Source organism: Arvicanthis niloticus, chromosome Y (genome assembly GCF_011762505.2).
Source record: "Arvicanthis niloticus isolate mArvNil1 chromosome Y, mArvNil1.pat.X, whole genome shotgun sequence".
Lineage (NCBI taxonomy): Eukaryota > Metazoa > Chordata > Mammalia > Rodentia > Muridae > Arvicanthis > Arvicanthis niloticus.
Genome location: NC_133431.1, coordinates 1,774,346 through 1,798,746, shown reverse-complemented (window position 1 = coordinate 1,798,746; position 24,401 = coordinate 1,774,346). Strand labels below are relative to the sequence as shown.

General features: G+C 40.0%; 1 protein-coding gene and 1 non-coding gene across 2 annotated transcripts in view; one reads left to right on the top strand and one right to left on the bottom strand.

Annotated features, from left to right (window-relative positions):
- The window catches only part of LOC143437354 (uncharacterized), a 100,824-nt gene that overhangs the window by 19,205 nt on the left and 57,218 nt on the right, over window positions 1-24,401 (top strand). The window lies entirely within an intron of this gene.
- On the bottom strand, window positions 10,828-10,946 carry LOC143437417 (5S ribosomal RNA). Its single transcript, XR_013106907.1, has one exon. It is a non-coding gene; the product is annotated as a 5S ribosomal RNA (ribosomal RNA).

Below are 24,401 nucleotides of genomic sequence, written 5' to 3'. Positions count from 1 at the left end.
ATTTCGGCTCCTGATGTGATGATATCTTGATGTCTACTTCTGTTCTCCATTGCTCACTCCCTTCTTTCTGTTCTAGACTATAAAGCAAGCTGTTAAATTGCCAGTGTTGTCATGTAGGGATTTTTGTGCTATGGACCTTCATCTTAGAGACAGTTTCATTGTCTTTTTATTCCATAAGATGTGCTCACAACAGTCTGTAACTCCAGTTCTTGCAATCTTAAATCCTCTTCTAGTCTCCATGAGCACCAGGCACACAGATGGTACAGATATGCATGTAAGAAAATACTCTCATAAACTAAAAGTAATAAAGTCTTGACTTAACCCTTAATAGTACTTGTCACTCCTGCCGTAGACCCAGGTTCAGTTCCCAACACCCACATGGCAGATAATAATCATCTGTACCTTCAGTTTCAAATGATCCAATCAATGCCCTTTTCTGACCTCTGAGGCACTGCTTACACATGCTGAACAGATAGATATATGTGCAGGCAAAACACCCCCACACATAAAAAAGTAAATAAACCAATTTTTAAATAATAAAATGAGCCTGACATAGTGGCACATACCTTCAATTCCAGCACTAAGGAGGCAAAGTCAGTCTAGCCGACATACTCAGCCCCAGGACAGCCAAAGCTACATAGTGAGACCCTGTCTTAGAAACTGATTGATTGATTGATTGATTTGATTGATTGATTGATTGATAGATAGATAGGCAGATAGATGGATAGATAGATAGATAGATAGATAGATAGATAGATAGATAGATAGCACTTAGCACTTTTCAGGCCATACACAATCTTGTGTTCAATCATCCACATACATGTGAGTATAAATAAATGTCCATTTCTACCCTTTACTTTCTCTTCTGTTTAAATTAATTTTTATTTACTCTTTGTTCTAGAGATCAACCTGAGGACTTTAGACACGTTTGCTCCTAGTGAGCTACATTCTTAGTGCAAGCCCTGGTTTTTCCCTTTTTATTTTTATGTGATTTAAAACAAATGCAAAAACAACTTTTATGGAGAGGAGTGATAGCTCAGTTGGTAAAGTGTTTGCCCTGCAAGTACGAGGACCTGAGTAGTATCCCCAGGACACATGTGAAGAGCATACAATGCCTATGTGGGAAAAGGCAGAAGACTGGTAATGAGGAGAGATGACCCTGTAATTAGGAGTACTTGCTGCACTTCCAGAGGACCCAAGTCAGGTGTCTTAAAACAAAACAAAACAAAACAAAACAGAAAAGCTGGGCACAGTAGCAAGCACACACCTGTAATCATAGAAGTGTGGAGACTAAGACAAGCAGTTCCCTGGGGCTCACTAAGCAGCCAGCCTGTCCTACATGATGAGTTCCAGGCCACTGAGAGACCTTCTCCCATTAATAAATACAGGAAGGAAAGACAGACAGACAGACAGACAGAAAGAAAGAAAGAAAGAAAGAAAGAAAGAAAGAAAGAAAGAAAGAAAGAAAGAAAGAGGGGAGGGAAGCCACTGAGAGACCCTTTCAAATAGATAGATAGATAGATAGATAGATAGATAGATAGATAGATAGATAGATGGATGGATGGATGGATGGATGGATGGATGGATAGATAGATAGATAGATAGATAGATAGATAGATAGATAGATAGATAGATAAATAGATAGATAGAGTGGATGGTGGCCCCTGGGGAACAACACCAAGGTTGACCTCTGGCCACATGTATATGTGTACATAAATGTTTACACGTGCACACACCTAAACAAAACCAGCAGAACAAAACCAGCATTTATAGGAGAAGTAATGTTTTGTGTATGTATCATAAAACCCTAAATAATGCTAACTGGCCAGTAAATGGACTTTTTAAATGTTTCATTGGCATGTATTAGTTATGCATGATGACTGGTTTCATTGTGACTTTTTATGTGTTAATATAATGTTTTTTGTTCATATTTGTCATTCATCACCCTCTCTTTCCCCTCTCCCGCTGACCCTTTCCTTTTCTCAACTGGTTTCTCTTCTACTTTCATACTGCTCTTTCAAAGATTTACTTACTTTATCTGTATGTATGTATGTATGTATGGGCAAGTGAGCTTAGATAATATATAAAATATGTATATGCACACACACATATACAATACACACACATGATGTATGTGCAGATGCAGGAGACAAGAGTATTAGTTCCCTTGAATTGGAGTGACAGGCAATTGTGAGCTGTCCAATGTGAGTGCTGAACCCTTGGGACTTCTGGAGGAGCAGCAAGTGCTCTAACTGCTGAGCCATCTCCCCAACTGCCTTATCTTCTTGTGCCTTTGGGGCTGATTACTGAGGAATGGGCAATTTACCAATGACTATAGGGCTGAAAAAAAAGCGTTCCTCTCTCAGCAACTAGCAACTATCTATAGATCCTCAAATAGGGGCAGGTCGTTGTGAGCTCCTCCTATTGCTTTTTCCCCCTAGCATGTTTGTTTTGTGCTTTGCATGTGCCTGGTACTGACAGAGGTCAAAAGAGGGCATTAGATTCCCTGGCACTGGAGTTACAGACAATTGTCAGCTACCATGTGGGTGTTTGAGCTGATCTCAGTGCCTCTGCAAGTGCTCTAACTGCTGAGCCATCTCTCCAATCCCCTTCAGATATTTTAAATATTTAAATCTTGGGAATCTGAACACTGTTGTAGCACACACCTGAAGCAGGGGCATCATGAGTTTGAGACCAACCTGGAGTTACATAATGAGCCCTAATTCTACATAATAGTGTAAGAAGTTGAACACTCTATTTAAACTTTACTAAATTAGTTGTATATCTTCTAATGTTAGAAAAACATTGACATGGTATTTACTCACTGATAAGCAATGTTAGCCCAAAAGCTTGAAATAGCCAAGATTCAACTAACTGACCACATAAAGCTCATGAAGAAGGAAGACCAAGTGTGGATGCCTCGGTCCTTCTTGGAAGGAGTGACAGAATGCTCAAGAGAGCAAATAAGGTGACAAAGTGTGGGAAAGTCAAGGTGGGGCCATTGGGAGACCACTCTACCTTGATATCCATCCCATGTGCAGTCACCAAAGATAGACATCAATATGGATGTTAGGAAATGCATTCTGACAGGAGCCTGATGCAGCTGTCTCCTGGAAGGTCTGCCAGAGTCTGACATATCCAGAGGCGGATGCTCACAGCTACCCATTGATCTGATCATGGGTTCCCATTGAAGAAGTTACAGGACTGAAGGAGCTGAAAGTGTTTGTGGCCCCATGAGGAGAGCAACAGTGCCAGCCAACCAGAGCTCCCCAGAGTCTAAACCACCAGCCTGGGAGCACAAAGGGAGGCACCCATCACTTTAGCTGAATACCTAGGGGAGGATGGCCTTGTCAGGCATAGGTGGGAGAGGAGATCCCTGGTTCCATGAAGGCTGATCGGTGAGGAATTCGAGGGTGGGGAGGGGGAAGTTGAAGGTAGGTGGGGGCACACCCTTGTGGAGGCAGGAGGGGAGATATGATAGGGGGTTCCTCGGTAGTGGGGGGAATAAGGTGGGATAAAATCTGAAATGTATTTTAAAGAAATAAAAATAAATAAAGAAAGAAAGAAATAGATAAATAAATAAAAGAAAAACATTGATTCAATTGTCTAGGCATCTGATAATGTCACTGGGTTTATAACATGGTATAATTTTGTTATTAGCCACAGTCTTATTTTGGAAAACTTACCATGTGAATATCTATCAACAGAAATCATTGGAAGGGAAACATCAAAGTAGTGTATCCTCTAATCCCAACCACACAGGTCACTGGTGGGGTGATGGTATGCCAATTCAAGATCAACCAAAGCAGCTTACAAAACCCCACAGGGAAGGAATATTTATCATTGTTTCAACTCTCTTGTGGTGCTGTTAGCATGAAACCCAGCCTCACTTGTAGAAATTACATAGCAAGCAAGTTACTACAGCTACCTCCTTATTGAGCCTCTTCATCCCCAAAGGAAATAACAGCAAATCTGACAAGCATCTTTTACAGTACTGCCATTATCTATGTGACCTCACAGTCTGTTAATAATGACAAGTAAATTGTAGATTTATAGGAAATGTCTGTTAAGTCACTTACTAATGAACTTTAAACAGTTCTTATCAATGAAATCCTTAGAGGGAAATAGTCAGTATGGAGCATTAAACTGTGGAATACACATTTATAGTCAGCAGCATTTCTGAGATAAGTTCCTTACCTAGTATCCATGGAGAGGAGCAATACTCTATTCCAACCCCTGCTGTTACTGATATTAGCAGCAATCAAAACTTTGATTACTAATCCCTCATTACTTCCTCTCAAACTGCTCAGTTTTTATATTTTAAAGCTTTAGGACTGTTGTCCAGCTGGGAGACCTGATGGCAGTACCTCCTCAGCCATCTGGTTCAGGGCAGAAGGTACCTAATACAGACTACAGAACAAAAAGTCACACATAAGTCAGGGCAGACTAGTATGAGACATTAAACAAGAAACAGGTAAAGAAGACATGAGGACAGCCTGAATGGCAGCAAAAATATAAACAGTATGAAGAGTTTTAACTTTTTTGAAATCCTATTTTTGCTGAATAAATATCTGCCTTTTGCTTTCTAAAACAGAAAGTAAATTAGTAAATTGTTTCTAATTCCAAATTAAATACTATTGGCTCAAGGAATCAGAAGCTTTATGTTTGTTTTTGTGTCCTTACTTGTTCTTGCATTGAGTCTCTTTTAAAAACATATTTTGGGGGCTAGAGAGGTGGCTTCAGTGGTGAACAGAACTGGCTGCTCTTCCAAAAGACCTAGATTCAGTTTTCAGGATCCACATAGTGACTCACAACCATTTGTAACTCCAGTTCCAGTATATCTAACACCTTCTTCTGATCTTCATAGGCACATGGTACACATACATACATGTAGGCAAAGCACTCATACATATAAAACAAATCTACAAACCCATAACCACAACCAACCCATGTGAGAAAACAACTACCAACAACAAACCAATCCTTCCCCTGCCTCTCAGGCCTTGGCATTTCTATACCCTCAGAAAAGTTCCCAGTTTTCCAAACATCATACAACTGAAGAAGGAGACAGAAGGCTCAGAAGATGTGAAAGCACACCATTTTTAAGCTTCATTTGTTATTTTTAGTTCAGGATGCTTCAGAGTTCAAAGAGAAAGTTTCTCTTTCTTGAAGAAACATATTTAAAACCACATATAATGGCTTTTAGTTGAGCCAAGTGCCTCGCTTCCTTTACCACACACAGAATTATTAGATCCTCCTTAAAATTGACTTCAGAGCTTTTTTGAGGAGGCCTGAGGAGCCCAAGACCTCTGATGAAATACTTTGTACAAAAGAGCCTGCGTGCTTTTTCATTATTTCCACAACAGCAGTGTGTGTGCAATTATTTTGCAACCTACTTTTAATAAGCATTCAACCTCTCCTCCAGCCCGCCACCCAGCAGAGGTAGTGGAAGACAAAATTTACTAGGATATAGGGAAAGAGGACCTGTTCAGGGAATGATCTTGATTTTTTTTGTCAGCAGTTCAGTACAGTAGCAAACAGCAAACAAAGTGCAGCAGGGGCTTCACAGGCGAGAAAAGCAGGAGCATAGTGGAAACCTTGTGGCAGTGGCTGTGCGGACTCAGGAACTCCTGCTCAGGCTGCAACAATGCTCCCTGGCTCTGATGCACAGCAGCTTATCCTGCTGGCTGGAGACCTGGCTCTCCCACTGCCTGCCTTGCCTGGTTACAAGACGAGGGACAAATATGCCCAAGCTGAGCCAGCAGGGGAAAAGTGCCTGTGGAGGACCTGCAGGGACAAACTCAGTCAACCTCATTAGAGCAAAGGGTCCAAAGAGTTTTCTTCCTGCAAGTATGGCATCCCGAGCCCATTTGCTTTCATTTTGTGACTTAATTTGAATGGCTTGTATTTCCCTTCATAATTTTTTTAGTTTTTTTCTCTCTGTTTTCTTTCTTTCTTTCTTTCTTTCTTTCTTTCTTTCTTTCTTTCTTTCTTTTGTTCATTCTTTCTTTCTTTCTTTTCTTCTTTCTTTCTCTCTTTCCTTATTTCTTTCTTTCAACTAAGCTAAAGAACCAGCAACTTGATATTTTTAACCTAATATTTGTTGTGGCTTGTGTCATGCATACTTGCACATTAATTTTTTTTATTAAATGTGTCACACTTTAATAAGATACATTAGTTTAGCTCAATCTGTGATCTGGGGTCTTTCAAGGCAGGTTAATGTCGGGCGAGGGAGAAGGGCTCACCTCCAACTCCTGAAGCTTGTGCTTCAAACTTAAAATGCTTATTAATTTCCAAAGTTTTGTCAGTGTATGTGCATGTGTCTGTGCAGTATGTGCCACAATTTTCAGTTCTTAGTTTCTACCATGGGTTCCAGGGGTTGAACTCAGGTAATCATACTAGTCCAGCAAGTTCAGCAAGAGAGAGAGAGACAGAGAGACAGAGAGACAGAGAGAGAGCATGCACGCAAGTTCAGCAAGAGAGAGAGAGAGAGAGAGAGAGAGAGAGACAGAGAGACAGAGAGACAGAGAGAGAGCATGCACACACATGTGTAATTTTCATATATGTATTTACTGTATATCAGGCCTATTTCTGCCTCTCAAAGCATTATCCATCCTTTTCTCACCATTTCTTTTCATCTCTCAGGACAGTTTTACTTTGTTCATGTCATAGAGACATTCATATTTTTATACATCTGTATAAAATGGAGGAATACATACACACACACACACACTGAGTGAAACAAACTTAAAAGTAAAAAATAAATACATGCAGTCTTTTTGTTCAGTAATCAGTATTCATTAGCATATGCTTTTCTTTAATTTTTTATACAATTTATATATATAAAATTAATGGGCAATCAACTTGAAATTTTTCCGTAATGCTGATAATAGCTTTCTTGATGATATCCTTGGGGTTTTCTTAAATCTTACTATACTATCTGCAGATAAAAATGGGTTACTGTGCCTTTTTTTATTCTTATACTTTATAAGTATCAACAAAAGCCTTCAATAGAGTATTGTACGATAGACTATGGCCCAATGTCAACTTTTAATTCCTACTAGTGAGAGGTCTTAAAATATCACATTTCTCCATTCTGACCACAGCAGAATGCTGTCTATAAGGGTGAGCTCCACATAGGAGGTTCAGTGGTCACACTCAACAAATAGAGAAACAGAAGAATGGTGTTGTTCCGACCCCTGCTGGCCATAGGTTGTTATGCACTTGTCCTTAAGAAAGGAGCATATGGATACCAAGTATGGAGTGCCACCTTGTGGAAGTAAGAAGTTAGTGCACCTGACCTGTGTCTCTTCCCACTGTTGCCTTCAGGTCCAAGAGTTGGAGGAGACCTGAATCACCCTCACCACAAGCACTCCTCTCTTAAAAGAAACCCAGCCTCAGTTTTAAGGAAATGGACACTCGATTTCTAGTGAGAATTGTGTGCAACCCTCAATCTGGAAAAAGTTCAAAGGAATTTCAGCCTCATGAAAATGCTGAAGGCGCTGAATGCCATTAAACAATTCAGGTCGGTGTCTTCTGTCTAGTCCAATGGAAGAAAGCCTCGAAATACCCAGGTAAAAATTCTTAACCTATAAGTCATGTCAGATGTCGTGAATCATCTAAGCTAATAGCATGTTTTATAAAATGTCACAGTAGGCACTTAATTGTTTGTGGTTGTAGAACATGAAGAAAGTGCCTGTCATGGTGGTGGCCCACTGTTAGTTCAAGAGCCCAAGCAGGAGGGCAGAAGCAGGTAAATGTCAGGAAGTAGAACATCCTAGTTTACATACAGAGTTCCAGGCTAAACACACAGAGAAACAAACCTTCCATTACCAAATGCAATTTTCAGTAATTGACACCAAAATGACCATGTTATTGCAGATGTGTGTCCATTCTGAGTGCAAAAATGTAAGATCAAACTTTATCATGCCAACATTTATGAAAAAATAAACTGGAGACACCAGGCAGACTAGAACAGCAGTAATGGTGCTGGAGAGATAGCTCAGCAGTTAAGAGTACTGGCAGCTGTACCAGAGGTCCTGAGTTCAATACCCAGGAAGCACATGGCAGCTCACAACCATCTACAGTGAGACCTGGCGCCCTCTTCTGGCCTGTATGCATGCATGCAGACAGAATGCTGTATACGTAACAAATCCTAAATAAAATAAAATAGGGCTAAAGAGATGGCTTGGTGACTGCTCTTGCAGAGGTCCTGAGTCCCAGAAGTCACATGGTGGCTCACAACCATTTTTAATGAGATCTGATGTCCTCTTCTGGTGTGTCTGAGACAGCTACCGTGTACTCACATACATAAAATATGTAAACAATTGAAAAATAAGTAAAGTAAAAATAGATTTGGAGAGCTATGTGTATCTAACTTAGAAAGTACAACTACTGCTATCCTACATAGATATCCAGGGTGGGTACTACAGTGTCCTTCTCTCTCTGATAGTCTACCTCTTCAATAGCTGAGATCAGTCTCACTTATAAAATAACTTCAAGTCAGTTATATATTAACAGTGTCATTTAAACCTAGAATGAATAACATGTTTAAGGACTTCATAGTGATTTTTAGTTAGTATGTAGCTTTTGGCAAGAAGTGCTATTTCTCTTCCTACTTTGCATTTTTTAAGATAGGATGTCTTGTGTGTTGGAGAGATGAATCAGCTGTTGAGACTGCTGACTGACTCCTTGTTCAGAGGTACTGTGTTTGATTTCCTGCAACCTTAGGGTGGCTTACCACCATCTGTAATGGGATCTGTCCTGGTGTGTATGAAAACAGTTATAGTATCCTCATAAAAGTGAAAAAAATAAGTCTCTAAAAAAAGGAAAGTGTCGCTTCTCTATCCAACCAGCAGACATGAACAAGTTCTTCAACGCAGTTTATTCAGGATCCTTTACCATCCTCTCTCTCTAGAAGCCCCTCTCCTCCAGCCCCTTAACGGCCGTCCTTTTATGCACCTGCCATGTGGACTGGACATGCCTCATTGGTGAACGTTAAACAGCCTGATTCTGTGTGGCAGCAAGTCTGCACAATAGTTCTGCAGTCATGGCTCTGTTAGGGGAAGGCAGGCAGCTCACAAACTACCAAGAAGTGGTGCTTGAGACTTTGCAGGCACCATTCAACATTGAAGCAGCTCCTCACAGGGAAGATCCAGTGAGGACTGGTGCACATGAATATCACAGACTTACTATATGAACAAAACTAACATTGAGGACACAGGGACCAATCTACATTTTTACCCAAAGTTTTGAAGGCAATCTTTCTCATCACTATGCCCAGCTGTGAAGAGGCATTTCATGGTTGTGGTGAGCAACTTTGTTTATCACTTCCCATGAGTCAGTTCTTTCTATGTAAATGAGAACATTTCTGTAATATCTGGTTACAGTTAATTCTGATTGGCTCTGTGATTCTGACATCTTTGTTGCTCCAGTTTTCTAGTCTCTGAGTGTTTTGCCTGTTGATTGGGTGCTTATTGAGTGAGGACAATGTCCAACCTTTTTTTTGTTTGTTTGTTTTTTGTTTTTTTTGAGACAGGGTTTCTATGTGTAGCCCTGGCTGTCCTGGAACTCACTCTGTAGACCAGGCTGGCCTCGAACTCAGAAATCCGCCTGCCTCTGCCTCCCAAGTGCTGGGATTAAAGGCATGTGCCACCACTGCCCGGCTGACAGTGTCCAATCTTAATAACATCTTCTGGTCCCGGAGTAGTAAACTCTTTCAAAGTAACTTAGAATGTTAAGAGATAGAGACCACGTTGTGTACTAGAAATAGGATAGGGTTCAAAGAGATAGCACTGTACCCAGAACTGTATGTTTACATGTATCATATTTTTGAAACTAGACCATAAAATTTAATTATACATCCTCATGTTACTATTTCAAGAAAAGATTCAGACCCATATTATCAGTTTATATTTATTCTACCTGTGTAGATATAAGAATTAAATATATTTTTGTCCTTTCATATCAATTTTTAAGTTTATTTTCATTAGGAACAAAATGAATTAGGGTCAAGTTAACAAATTTAATTTACTTGTAATTCATTTGCTATTAAGTACATGATGTAAATAACAAACCATGTCTCATGTGTATATTCTACATGTAATTAATAAAAAGTCAATTTTAATAAGCCATGAATTTGTGTCTATTGGTTGTCTGGGATTCCTGTTTCAGAATTTTCATTGTCAAGTGAAAACTTCACATAGAAATCTTTAATAAGTATATTTTCAGGTAGGGAAGAAAGTAAACCAGACATGTCTAGAGCAGAAGAGTACTGAAGAGCATTTTATCTCAGAGGAAAATTAACTGCAGCAATAGCTGACAGTGAGACCCTGCATAGGGTAGCATAAATGTCCTTTGCTGGCAGCAGGCTGTGTAGCTCTTGGCAACTTATCCTTTGATTATCTGTAGGGTTATTTGAATATCAAAGTCTTTGCTTCTTTTGTTAGTATGCTAGTTTTAGAGGCAAATGGCTGGAAAAACTTTTAGGTTCTTTTGAGAAGCCTTTCTCTAAGTAAGAGAGAAGCTCTCAGAATAAGAATAAAACAAACCATTAAGATATAAAATGAATACCTTGTAGGCCTGATATTTCTTCTTTGTGTAATAGGGATAATATTGACACAGTGGGAGCATCAAGAATAATGGTGGTCACCTTAACCTTAACCCTGAGCCTAACCATATCCTAACCCTCACCTTTGAATTTCCTAACCTCCTAAACCTAATTCTAAAATCCCTTATCCTAATCCTAACCATGACTGTCTAATCCCCTAATCCTAAATCAAATCCTGCTTGCTATGGGACATATTTCTTTCTTTTTTTTTTTTTTAAAGCCTACAGCACCCGGTATTCCCAGGCGGTCTCCCATCCAAGTACTAACCAGGCCCGACCCTGCTTAGCTTCCGAGATCAGACGAGATCGGGCGAATTCAGGGTGGTATGGCCATAGACTGGGACATATTTCTTAATTACAACTTTTGAAGTGAGAAACCCTCTATTAATCTTGCTCTTTTGAGATGTTCAGATCCACCTTTAATCTGGGCAACAGATTCTTTTGACAACCTACATATATAAAAGACATTGAACAGGGTGGTGTTTTGTTTTTTGTACTTGCTCTATTTTTGACAAAACAAAAGTGTTTTGTTTGTTTATTTGCTTTTTAAAACTGGTATTAGTAAGTACTTAATTCTTCAGAATTGTGGTATACACTGAAAGTCAGGTGTAATATCCTGCTGCATCAAATCAACCATCCCTTGATTTTTCTAATTTACTTTGTCTAAAAGCCTTTATTGGGACATTCTATTAAATAACATTTTTGTATACAAATATTCATTCTCTCTATGATTTGAGCTTTGTTTGTCTAGAGAACCTGTACTAATCCAACTGTTGTTTTTCTTCACTTTGCCACTGATGAAGATGTGCTGGCTACCAATAATGCCCAACTGTATTTCCCTTAGGATTCTGGATTTTCTCCAGGGTTGATTGATACCTGTCATCTGGTGAAAGGAAGCTGCAGTTTCCCTGAGCCCAGCAGGAAGCCACAAAACTAGACTCTTGTTTACCAAAATTTCTCTTTAATGTTAATGATGTTAGCATTCTGTCTAAAACTCCACCCCTCAGTTATCTGGTGACAGCCAGGTATGCTCGTCCCCATAGTTACCTCTCTTTAAGGACAGATGGAATGGATTCTACTGCTGTTTGGGAAGCTGTGGGGGAAGGGGATGGCTCAGCAGGCTCATGCCTTCTGCTGAGATATTTTTGCCCTGGAGGGACCATGCCTCATGCTGAGACAGCTCTTCCCCAGTAGCAACCAGCCACAAGACAATATAGGAGCCGGGGCGGTGGTGGTGCACACCTTTAATCTCAGCACTTGGGAGGCAGAGGCAGGTGGATTTCTGAGTTCGAGGCCAGCCTGGTCTACAAAGTGAGTTCCAGGACAGCCAGGACTACACAGAGAAACCCTGTCTTGAAAAACCAAAAAAAAAGACATTATAGTATAGAATATAGTTTATTCAGGACATGGGGAGGGGGGTTAAGAGGGTAGTAGAGGCAGGAAAAAAACAGAGAGGGGAAGAGAGTAGAGAAGTAGAGGCCAGGCATGAGCATGTGGAGAGAGGGAGGGGGTAAGGGAGGAGCCTAAGAGGGCCAGAGTAAGAGAGATCAAGAGATCAAAAGAGAGGAAGTAGCAAGCAGCCACTTTTACAGGGGGTCAGTCCTACCCAGCTATTGCCAGGTAACTGTGGGGAGGAGCATACCTGGTTGTTGCCATGTAACTGGTGTGGAGTTTAGACAGAATGCTAAGAAATAACCAGGGTATCCTTCCTCTTGTGGTTCAGATTGATACCTCCACTGCACCTTGAGTAATGGGCTATGGAAGCTATTCACCTTGATTACAGGAAGAAGAAGGCAAGTGCTGTGAGGAAAGCTCAGGTAAGGTCTGGAGTCAGGTCCTGGTAAGTGCAGGATCATTGCTCTCACAGGGGAGGAACAGGCACCTGAACAGCCAGAGCTGGAATCCTGGGTTCTCCCCCAGGGCTGGGTGGGGTGAGATTCCTCTTTGAAGACAGAAACAAATGCTAATGGAGTACAAACCCCTCCTGAGCTCTGGAAAAGGTCTGACCCTGGTCTGGAAGCACACTTTAATCTTGAGGAGTGGTAAGACTCACTGGCCAATCAATCCTTCCAAGCAGACCTGCCAATCAGACAAGGAGGCGGATTGTTCTGGATGCCAGTCTGCAAGTTCATTGTTCCTGTTCAGTTTTAAGTGGCTCTCTGTGCGCTGCTCTGAGCTCTGCTGTGGATGCTGTGTGAAGACCTCAGGGAAGCTCTGAAATCTCATCATGGTGAGCACAGGATCACTGCCCACAATGGGTAGGGGCAGGTGGCTGAGTAGTGGGAGCTGGGGTGCTGGGTCCTCTCTGGGGCTGCATGGGAAGCATCAGCCAGATGTGACCATCTGTGAGGTCCCTGGTGATGCCCCTCACGTGTTAGATCAGGAGGTGACCTCTGAGTAATGTCACTATCATGGCTGATTCTGAATCTGCATAAAACATTTGGACCAGTTTCTTTCTTTCCTTTTTTTTTTTTTTTTTTTGGTTTTTTGGAGAGAGTGTTTCTCTGTGTAGTCCCGGCTGTCCTAGAACTCACTCTATAGACCAGGCTGGCCTCGAACTCAGAAATCTGCTTGTCTCTCTGTCTGAAGTGCTGGCATTAAAGGCATGTGCCACCATTGCCCAGCTGGACCAGTTGCTTTTTTTTAGAAACAAGGGTGGTTTCTCTGACTCTGCAGCACATGTGTCCAAACCCTTTTGTCTTTTATACATTAGGAAGACAGGCATAGCTGGGAAGTGGTGGTTCACACCTTTAATCCCAGCACTTGGGAATCAGAGGCAGGCAGATTTCTGAGTTTGAGGCCAGCCTGGTCTACAGAGTGAGTTCCAGGACAGCCAGGGCTACACAGAGAAACCCTGTTTCAAAAAAATAAAACAAAAAAAAACCCTGTTTTGAATGAAGACAGGCATAAATCTAACAGATCTGCTTTCATACATTACTTGTTTTTGTTTTGTTTAGTTTTTGTTAATCTTTTTCTCTTGCAGTTTTTTATATTGCTTTATTTTTTACATTTAGTGTTTGATTATTATGTGGTAAAGGGACTTTTTTTTTCTCCAATCTGTTGGGTGTTTTGCATGCTTCTTGTACATTAACAGGCATCTTTGGTTTAAGAAAAGTTTCCTTTATGATTTCATTGAAAATATTTTCTAGATCTTTGGTCTGATATTCTTCTTCCTCTATTCCAGTAATCTGTAGTTTTCTCTTCTCATATGTTGCAGAATTCCTGGTTGTTTACTGCCAGAAAACTTTTAGTATCCACATTTTTTGACCAATGTATCTGTTTTGTTTTATGCATCTTTAATGTTTGAGACTCTCTCTTCCTTTCCTGTTCCCTGGGTGAACCTTGTCTCTGTAGTTGTCAGTGCACAGATAATTTCAATGCTCTGCTCTCAGGGACTTAGCAACTGCTTAAGTCATTCCCTGCCTCCATTACCTGCTGCTGTTGTCAGGTATGCTTTATATACACGGACCACCAGCTACACAGCTCTCTCTGTTTGTTCCCTGTCTCTGTTCTCTGCACATGCCCTTCTCTATTCTCTTTGTCTACTCTCAGGTCTCTCTCTCTGCTCCCTGTCTGTCTGCCTGTCTGCAGGTCCTCTTGTGCATCTCTATCCCTTCCTCGAAACAACCTCTTTTGTACCATATCTGTTGCATTTTTTAATTTCTCAGGACCTGCTGTCATAGGATAGCTTGGATTTCTTGGTGACAAATGTTCCTGATTGTTATTTATTATATTCCTATGGTGCTGTCTAGGCCTCTGGGTTTGAAGTGATTATTGATTTAGGTAATGATTTTTGGATTTGTCTTGTTTTGGTGGGAGTTTGGCTCCTTGGTTACAGTTTAATGTATGGATTTGCAGAGAGCATTGGCTGAGTGTGGCCTCTTTTACTGACCTGTTTGTTATGTTCAAGAGGGAACATTGCTTGCTAATGTTGAAAGCTGGGAGAAGAGGTTTGCAGGAAGAGATGATCTTAGTAATCTACAAGGAGACTTTGTCATTAGCACGGTTAGCCTGCTTCTGTTGTTTAGTACAGTAAAATTGTGAAAATTGCACTCAGGATAACAAATATTGTGGTAGGTATATAGAAAGATTATCTTGTGTCTTTTCAGGCATGGCATGTAGGTGAACAGGAACTGTCTGTGCAAGTGGGGACTATGATACAGGGGTGAGGCAGGAAAGGAAAGGCAAGTGGGGATGGTCTGCAGTATCTTTAGGAGGCATGCACATTTTTTGAGATTGCACAAAGTCCACTTGAGCAGACATCCTATGACAAGGCCCACTTATCAACAGCAAGTAAAGGTACAACAGCAGGGTTTCAGTACATATAGATAACAAATAAACCTTAAAGAGAAAAAAAAACTTAGCCTACCCATGATAGTTGTCAGATGGTTTTGACCCTTTGTTTGATTCCTGCAAATTTTGCCAGACATGCTGTTTCTAAAAAATTGCTGACCTGTATGTTAATGCCCCAAGCTTCCTGTAACTACAATTCATATCCAGCAACCCTAGACTCAGTCTCTCTGTTTGGACCTGATGTGAGATTGACTGTGGAGAATCCTTGTTACTGAGCTCATAGTACAGACCTTTGTGTATTTGCATTGCAATAGGTTCTTGGTGGTCTTTGGGGTGCCAGTGATTTGGGAACAACATCTTGGTGCATGGACTGGAATCCTGAAACCTGTTGTGGTAAATCTCTCGCCCATTGGTAGTCCATAGAAGAAAAGACACAAGTCAATAAGTATCAAATGAATGATGCATGCCTAGATTGGGCAGATTTACCATTAAACTACACTATTCCCCGGCTATGAGAGCTCTTAACAACTTGCGGTTTCCTAGGTCTTCTTCCTCTTCTCTCTCTCCACCAACTGCCTTCTGCTTCGACCAACTCCCAACTTCCTCACTTCTCCTCCAACAGCCCCTGGTCTCTTCTTTTCCTCCTCTGGCTCCTCCCACTCCTCTTCTACTGCCCAATCACTGGCTGTAGCTTTTATTTAACAAATTTGATTGGACAGAAGATTTACAAGATTCACTCCTCCTTCGCAGCCCCTCCCAAGAGTGGAGTTACCATGACAACAAGAGGCTAGGGCTATCTACCACATTTCCCCCTTTTTGTCCAATAATAATTTTTTTTTCTTTTCACATATTAATTGAACACTAACTATATTACCATGTTGTGATTGTTAAAGTACAAGATAAAGCTAACACCCAGTCCATCATTTTTGTTAACTAAATAGAACCTTTGCCATCTCTCTCAATTAAAAAACTTAGTTCTGAACCTGGCTTATGTCCTGTCTTCAAAATGAATAGCATCTGAAAATGATCTTCTCAAAGTAAATAGCCTGGGTTGGCTGTGAGATTATAAATCTTCAACCCCCATCAGAAATCCAGGATGACTAGTTAATTAAAGATATGGGAAGCACAAAGCATGGCTTCTAAAACTCAGCCAATTTAAATAGACTACTGAACATCTAGACAGTTCCTTATTTCAAAACGTTGGAGCATCTGGTCTTCAGCCTTCTGGCCCAGAAATCATCTGACAGACCTAGTAATGCAGAATTACTAAGGGCTGATTACTCTGTCTTAGCAGATATAATCAGTCGACTATTCTGCAAGTGTTTCTTTTTTGCACACTATTTCGTCTGTAGATTAAAAGAGGCAATTCTTGCCTAGTGGCTGTCATACCACAACTGGTGTAACTCCAAAGATGCTCAATTTCTTCTTAGAATCCAAGACTGGGAAGCTGTCAGGATCAGATAGGTCTCCAATAAAATAAATGTTTATATCAGAATGTTTGTAATGTCAATTCTATGGATTTCTGATGTTTTTGAAAATCAACTATGTAAGGCAATCTGAACAGTTGTCTGTAATTTCCAGTAATTTTTTTTTATTAAAAAGGACTGGGTCTAAGCCTTGTATTTCTAAATAAGATATATAAGTACAATGCCTACATGAGCGTAATATATTAATCCCACTTTTGTATTAATAAGAAACTTATGCCAGTGAAAACCCTAAAATTGTATAAAATAAATTCCATATCAATGTAAGAGATTATAATTTCAACCTTGTAACTATCATAAAGATTTCTTACCAATGTAAGATATACCTATTTTTTTAAACTGGGTCTAACTTTTGTATTTCTAAATGAGTTATACAGGCACAATGCCTATATAAGAGTAAAGTATTAATCCCACTTAATTTCTGAGATTTAGCTCTCTAATTCCCTTCCTGTCTGAAGCTACATTTGTAAAGTATTCCTTAAATTACAACACATGTATAATTTACAAAGTAACCAGAACCATCCACCCCAACATAAGGAACTGGGGCGATGATCTCCTTTTGTCTGCTTCCAGCTGAATTGGGGTGAAGAATTCCCATCTGGGGGCCCAAAGGGAAACAGGAAAATTGGCTTAGTCAAAGGAGAGCTACCTGGCATCATTTGCCTTGAAGTCACTGTGTACTGAGAAAGTTCATAGCAAAGCTGACATCATAACTGTTACAGTCAGAAAGGCTGGACAGGCAAGCCAGCTGTTCTGGAAAAGTTCTGGAAGCAAGTCCTTAAAGGAAGCGGCTTCGATGCAGTTGCAGTAGAATCAAGCACGAAGCTGGAATAGGAGGTCCTAGAGACTCAGAATCCCCAAGTATAAATCATGCTAGGGCTGAGTTTCTCTTCTTTCATCCTGTAACATATAAAACTTAAAAGCAACAGGTAGTTTTATAAAAACATTCACGTGGAACATGTAGGGCACACAGCTTTGTCAATGAAGATCAATAAAGAAAGGCCACTGCCCTCTTCAGGTTAGTTTGATTACTTAATCAAACTATATATAACTTATATACATGCCCTCATAAAGGATGGCATGTATTAAGTCATGAGAAATTATTACCCAATTAAATGTTCTTGGCTTTGTATTGACATTTTAGTCCCAGCCAGTTAAGTCCATATAAGAGACATAACACCATATATACATCACCGATTTGGTTGGTTGAGTTAGTCTCCCTTTTCTTCTGTGTCGACTAGTGCTTCAGGGGGTCTCCCTCTGTCATTTCTGATCTTTATCATTTTGGAAGGAACCCACAGCTTTTCTTTTCCTGTGGAAACATAAACATAACCTCTTCCTCAGCATAATACATTTCCCACTTTCCATTCTGACGTCATAATATCCCTAATATAAACAGGTTGATGTAGTTCAGAAGTTTTTTCCACAATCCAATGTCTCTCAGCAGCTGTGGAGTTTTGTTCATTAGCATTTTAAAAATTTAGAGTTAATAAAGCACTATGTAATCTATCGTTGGGGGTTCTTATTGATCCCTTTTGCCTACTAAGCATCTCCTTTAGAGTTCGATTGGATCTCTCCACAACTGCTGGTCCCGTAGGGTTATGTGATATGCCTGTAACATGTTTTATATTATAATACGTAAAAAACTTCTCCATCTTATTAGAGGTATATGCTGGACCATTGTCTGTTTTAATTTGTATGGGTATTCCCATAATGGCCATGACTTCTAACAAATGTGTAATTACAGAATCAGTCTTTTCTGATGCTAATGCAGTTGCCCATTGAAATCCTGAATATGTGTCTATAGTATGGTGCACATATTTCAGTTTACCAAACTCTGTAAAATGAAAGACATCCATTTGCCAAATGTCATTTCTTTGAGTACGCTTAGGGTTAGTTCCTGTAGGCAATGGAGTTTGGTTATATAATGAGCAAGTAGGGCATTGCCTCACAATTTCCTTGGCTTGTTGCCAAGTAATAGAGAACCCTTTCTTTAAACCTTTGCTATTAACATGATGTTTTTTATGAAATTCTGAAGCCTCTAGCACGCTTCCTATCAATAGCTGGTCGATATCATTATTACCTTGTGCTAGAGGACCTGGCAGACCTGTATGGGATCTTATGTGTGTTATATATATGGGGTTGCTTCTATTTCTAATAATTTGTTGTAGTTGAAAAAATAATGAGGTCAATTCAGAATTATCTTGAATAAGTTCAGCAGTCTCTATGTGTAAAACAACCCTTTTGGCATATTGAGAGTCAGTTACTATATTAATGGATTCTTAAAAATCTGACAATACCATGATTATTGCGTATAATTCAGATTTTTGAACTGACTTATAGGGACTCTCAGCCACCTTACTTATGTCTTCTGATTTATATCCTGCCTTTCTTGATTTACTAGCATCAGTGTAAAATGTAGGGGCTCCAGATATCAGAGTTCCTTTTAAAATACGACGGATAATCCAATTAGTTCTTTTATGAACTGAAGCCGCTTGCTTTTAGGATATTTGTTGGTAATCTCTCCCAAAAAGTTACTACATGCTCTTTGCCAATGTTCATCTTGTGCCCATAACGAGGTAATTTCTGCATTAGTAAAAGGTACAACAATTTCAGCCAGGTCCATTCCAACTAATTGTCTAAGTCTCATTTTTCCTTTCAGTATTAATTCAGAAACCTTCTCAACGTAGGTTTTTAACTTTTTACTCTGTTTATGAGCTAAAAATATCCACTCTAGGATATAATCTTCTCTCTGCATAAGAATTCCAGTAGGAGAGTGAGTAGAAGGTAAAATAACTAAGATGCAGGCCATTTTTGGATCACTACGATCTAGATGTGTATCCTGCAGTTTTCTTTCTACCAAGGCTAACTCCTTCTCAACATCAGGAGTCAATTTCCTAGGACTATGTAAATCTTTATCACCTTGTAAGGTTTGAAATAAATTACTTAGTTCTTGAGTGGTCAAGCCAATTGCTGGTCGCAGCCAGTTTATATCTCCATGTAGCTTCTGAAAATCATTTAGGGTTCTTAATTTGTTTCTTCTAATTTGTACCTTTTGTGGCTTAACCGTTTGTAGACTTATCTTATACCCTAGATAATTAATAGAATCTCCTCTTTGTATTTTTAGGGGCTATTTGCAATCCCCAGCAAGGCAAAATTTTCTTTACTTCATCAAACATTTTTTTCCAAGATATTAATATCTGAATCAGCCAACAAAATATCATCCATATAATGATAAATAATTGATTTGGGAAACCTTTTGCGAATTATCTCCCATGGCTTTTGTACAAAGTATTGACACAAGGTAGGACTATTTACCATTCTTTGTGGTAAGACTTTCCAATGATATCTCTTTACTGGGCAACCTTTATTAAAGGTAGGTACTGAGAAAGCAAACCTTTCCCTATCACATTCATGTAGAGGAATTGTGAAGAAACAATCTTTCAGATCAATCACTATAATGGGCCAATCCTTAGGCAACAAGGAAGGCAATGGGATACCAGGCTTCAAAGAACCCATAGGCTGAATAATCTTATTAATTGCTCTGAGATCTGTCAACATCCTCCATTTGCCAGATTTCTTTTTAATGACAAATACTGGAGAATTCCAAGGACTGATAGACTCTTCAATATGCTGAGCCTCCAGTTGTTCCTGGACCAGCCGTTCTAATACCTGTAATTTTTCTTTTGTCATAGACCACTGCTCAATCCAAATGGGTTGATTAGACAACTACTTTAGTGATAATGTTGTTGGTGTCTTGGTAGCAATGGCTCTTTGGGGTAGAGCTAAATTGTCGGCCTCTACCATATGTTGTTTATGAACAGCTTGGACAGTGTGAGACTGCCTTAAATAACGTTTCTTAACAAATTTTAAATTTTTATTAGGAGCCTGATGAATTTCACGATTAAACATTGACACTGAGGGGATATTAATCTGGGTTTTCCACTGTTGTAATAGATCTCTTCCTCATAAGTAAATGGCTATATCAGCCACGTATGGCCTCAATTTTCCTAGCTGACCTTCTGGTCCTATGCATTTAAGCCATCTGGTGCTTTGTTTTATTTTGCATAAAGTTCCAAGTCCTTGAAACTGGATGTCTACTTCATGAAGTAGCCAACTTTCAGGACAAGAATTTGGAGAAATAACAGTGACATCTGCTGCAGTGTCAACCATCCCCTCAATCTCAATATTATTCACTAGTATTCTTAGTTTTGGTCTTTTATCTTCTATAGAAGTTTGCCAAAATATTTGCTTTTGACTCCCTGTGAGGCCTTCTGAATTGTCTATAAAACCTTCCTCAGCCTTATCTGGTCTTACAAAATTTGTTTTTGAAGCAGTGACATTTAATTTTCCTGGGAAAGAAAACTCTTTTTGTCTGGCATTGGGGCCTGCAAGAGCCCCCCCTGGATGTTTTTTGGCAGGGTATTGCCCCATTTGTCTGTTGTTGCTCTACATTCTCTGGTCAGATGTCGGCCTTTGCCACATCTTTGACAAATTCCAGAAAGCTTAGGCCCCCATTTCGTATTATTTTGATTTGTCCTATAGTCATTTCTGAGATGACCCCATTTACCACAATTAAAACATGTGAAATCTTGGGTCATCTCTAGGTTTCTAGTTGCAGTTTTTCCTATTACTGACATATCAGCTGAGTGAGATCCAGCATCAGCTGTGTATCTAATCCATTCATCTATTGATGCTGACCTTGCCCTCAGTGGTCTGATTACTTCCTTGCACTCAGCAGTTGCATTTTCAAAGGCTAAAGACTCAATTATAGCCTTTCTTGCTACTGAATCTGATATACTCCTTTCGACAGCTGAGGTTAGCCTTTGTAAAAAGTCAGGGAAGGTTTCTTTTGGCCCTTGTATGACTGGAGTAAATGGTTCAAGTCTCTTCCCGGATTCTGCAACTTTGTCCCAGGCATTTAAGGCTGACAATCTACACAATGCCAGAGTTTCTTCATCATATACAGCCTGCACCTCTATTTCAGCAAAACGACCTTCACCAAGCAGTTGGTCTATGGAAATCTCTCTTCCTCTGGCTCTATTTTGTCGTGCTATCTCCCTTGCCTCATCTCTCCACCATGCAACCCATTGTAAATTTGAAGCAGGTTCTAACATAGCTCTTGCCATATCTTTCCAGTCTTGGGGGATTATTCTATTTTTAATAGCCCAAGAAGTCAGAATTTGTTTAACAAATGGTGAGTGCATACCAAAATTAGTGACACTCTCCTTAAATTTTCTCAGATCTAACACATCCACAGGTTGCCATTCAAATTTCTCATAACCCTGTGGGTAAACAATGTTTGGAGGTCTTTGTTGTTCCGTAACCGGATAGACCAAGGTGTGTTTTCTAATAACTCTTGGCTGACTTTCTCTATTTACTTCTGTCTTAACCTCAGTATTTTTCTCAGCTGAAAATTTAAATTCCTCCCTTAAGGTTTGTATACATGCTTCATATGTTTTTTTTATATTGTAATTGTTTCCATTCCTCATTATTTTCTATCTGTTTCTCCATCTGATCTGTGAGCTGTTGTATGCTCTCTGTTTGATCATCTTTTCTAGCTCCTGTCTCCCAGTTTCATTTTCATCTTTCTGTCTCTTATTCTCATCTATAATTTCTTGTGTCTTCAATTCATTATTTTCTATGTTTCTCCATCTGATCTATTAACTGCTCTATCTTCTGTTCAATTATCCCTTTAATATCCTGTCTCCCACTTTCATTTTCATCTTTTTGTTCCTGTAACTTCTGTTCTAAGCCCTGCTTCCATTCCTCATTATTTTCTATCTGTTTCTCCATCTGATTTGTGAGCTGTTGTATGCTCTGTTCGATGATCATCTTTTCTAGCTCCTGTAACTTCTGTTCTAAGTCCTGCTTCCATTCCTCATTATTTTCTATCTGTTTACAAATACAGGTACATCTCTATCCTGTACCAAAAGTTCTATTGTTTTTGTAATCTCTTTTCCAAGGCAAAGAATTTTTTATCTAGAGCTTTGTCTTTTGAGAAGACATAGTATATCAAAAAAATAAATATAGCAATACTGATAAATAATAAAGTGTTCCCTAAGTTGATTTCTGTCAAACCATTTGAAATATCATCATATAAAGCCCAAAAGATATCCATTGTTTTTGGCATCTTTAGGTATCAAAATATGGTTTTTTATATTAAAAAATTATCTGGTTTGGAGCCCTCAATTCACTGTTTCTACCTGAAAACTACCTCGCAGGCAGTTGTGTTCTAGGATCACCAGTCCCTCCTTAAAATTTGTTACTATAACCTTTCTATTTATCTGTTTGGCTCTCTTGACTCAGAGCAGCCTGCAATTTACTCCTCGCAACCTTAAAACCTTTTACATCTATTTATCTGTGTCTATTCACCTTTTTTTAATTTAATTTAAATGGCCTACTGGTCTGGCTATAATAACTTTTGTTTCACTGTTGAATTTTCGGAAGACCCTTCTTTCAGTTTTCACAGGGCAGCGAGCAAGCCCAGCTGTAAGCTGAGTGCTGCTTCTGACCTTGGCCGTTGGGGAAGTTTTTGTACTTTGTAACCTTTCTTTTGTTCTTTCATCTCAAGTTAGTTGAGTTCTAAATAATACGTTAGGCGCCAATTTGTTGCGGTAAATCTCTCACCCATTGGTAGTCCATAGAAGAAAAGACACAAGTCAATAAGTATCAAATGAATACTGCATGCCTAGATTTTTTTCAAAATGAATGCTGCATGCCTAGATTGGGCAGATTTACCATTAAACTACACTATTCCCCATCTATGAGAGCTCTTAACAACTTGCGGTTTCCTAGGTCTTCTTTGTCTTCTCTCCACCAACTGCACTCTGCTTCGGCCAACTCCCAACTCCCTCGCTTCTCCTCCAACGGCCCCTGGTCTCTTCTTTTCCTCCTCTGGCTCCTCCCACTCCTCTTCTACTGCCCAATCACTGGCTGTAGCCTTTATTTAACAAATTTGATTGGACAGAAGGTTTACAAGATTCACTCCTTCGCAGCCCCTCCCAGGAGTGGAGTTACCATGACAACAAGAGGCTAGGGCTAGCCACCACAGAAACCCTCAGGAATCCCAACTGAAGGCTGATGTGTCATTGTTGTTCTTTGTGTCAGTGGATTATCTGTCAGCTTTGTGTCTGTCTGCCTTGGTTTATGGATTTTTCTTGATTATTTGTAGAGAGAGATGACTAAAGTGAATGTGGAAGCACAGTGTAGTGGGTGCCCTGGAGAGTTGAAGCCACAAAGGGCTTGGAAGAAGTTTCAGAGCCTGGTGTAGGGGATGGTGTGCCTATGGTCTTAATTTCTGGGAAGGTTAGAGCAGACTTGGAACCCTGCTGCAGGGCTCACAGCTACCTTCCTATCTTCATTTTCTCCTCTCTACAAGTGAAGGAATCTGCTGGGTAGCCTTTACCACCCCATTGTGGCTATTTTGTGTGTGGCACTTTGATATTCTCTCACTGAGGAAATCAGACAGACTCCATCCTAATTGATTTAGTTACCCATCCCACACCTTGGGTTAAATCCTTCTTAACAACAGGACCTAGACCCATTGACTAGTCCATGACAGAGAGCTCTTCGAGACAGCATCCAGGGCAAAATCAGGCTCTGCCTACCTTGTTTTGCAGGATAGAAAGACCTCATTTCCCACCTCCTGAACTACTCTCTGACCAGTTCATATGTGACTCTGTAGTTTTGAACTTAGAGTTGTCATGAGATGGAAGGTCATTCTTCATCGATTCTAACAAATTTAGCAGATCTTCCTTGGGTCAGAGATCCTGTCCTTTGTGGTGATCATTTCTGGGTCTGTGAGACAATCTGCTTTTCTGTCCAGCTTCCAGCTGTTTTAGCCTCGTCTTTGGTAGCAATGGCCTGGAAACCCAGAGTTAAAGATGCCTCACTCCAGGTCAGCACATCCTCTGAGGTCCTCATTCCAGTGTATTCTTCCCTGCTCTGAGCCAGGTGCCCTCCCTATTTTGTCCTTGCTCAGCCAAAACTCCAGGTCCCTCGTGTGGTGGCAGG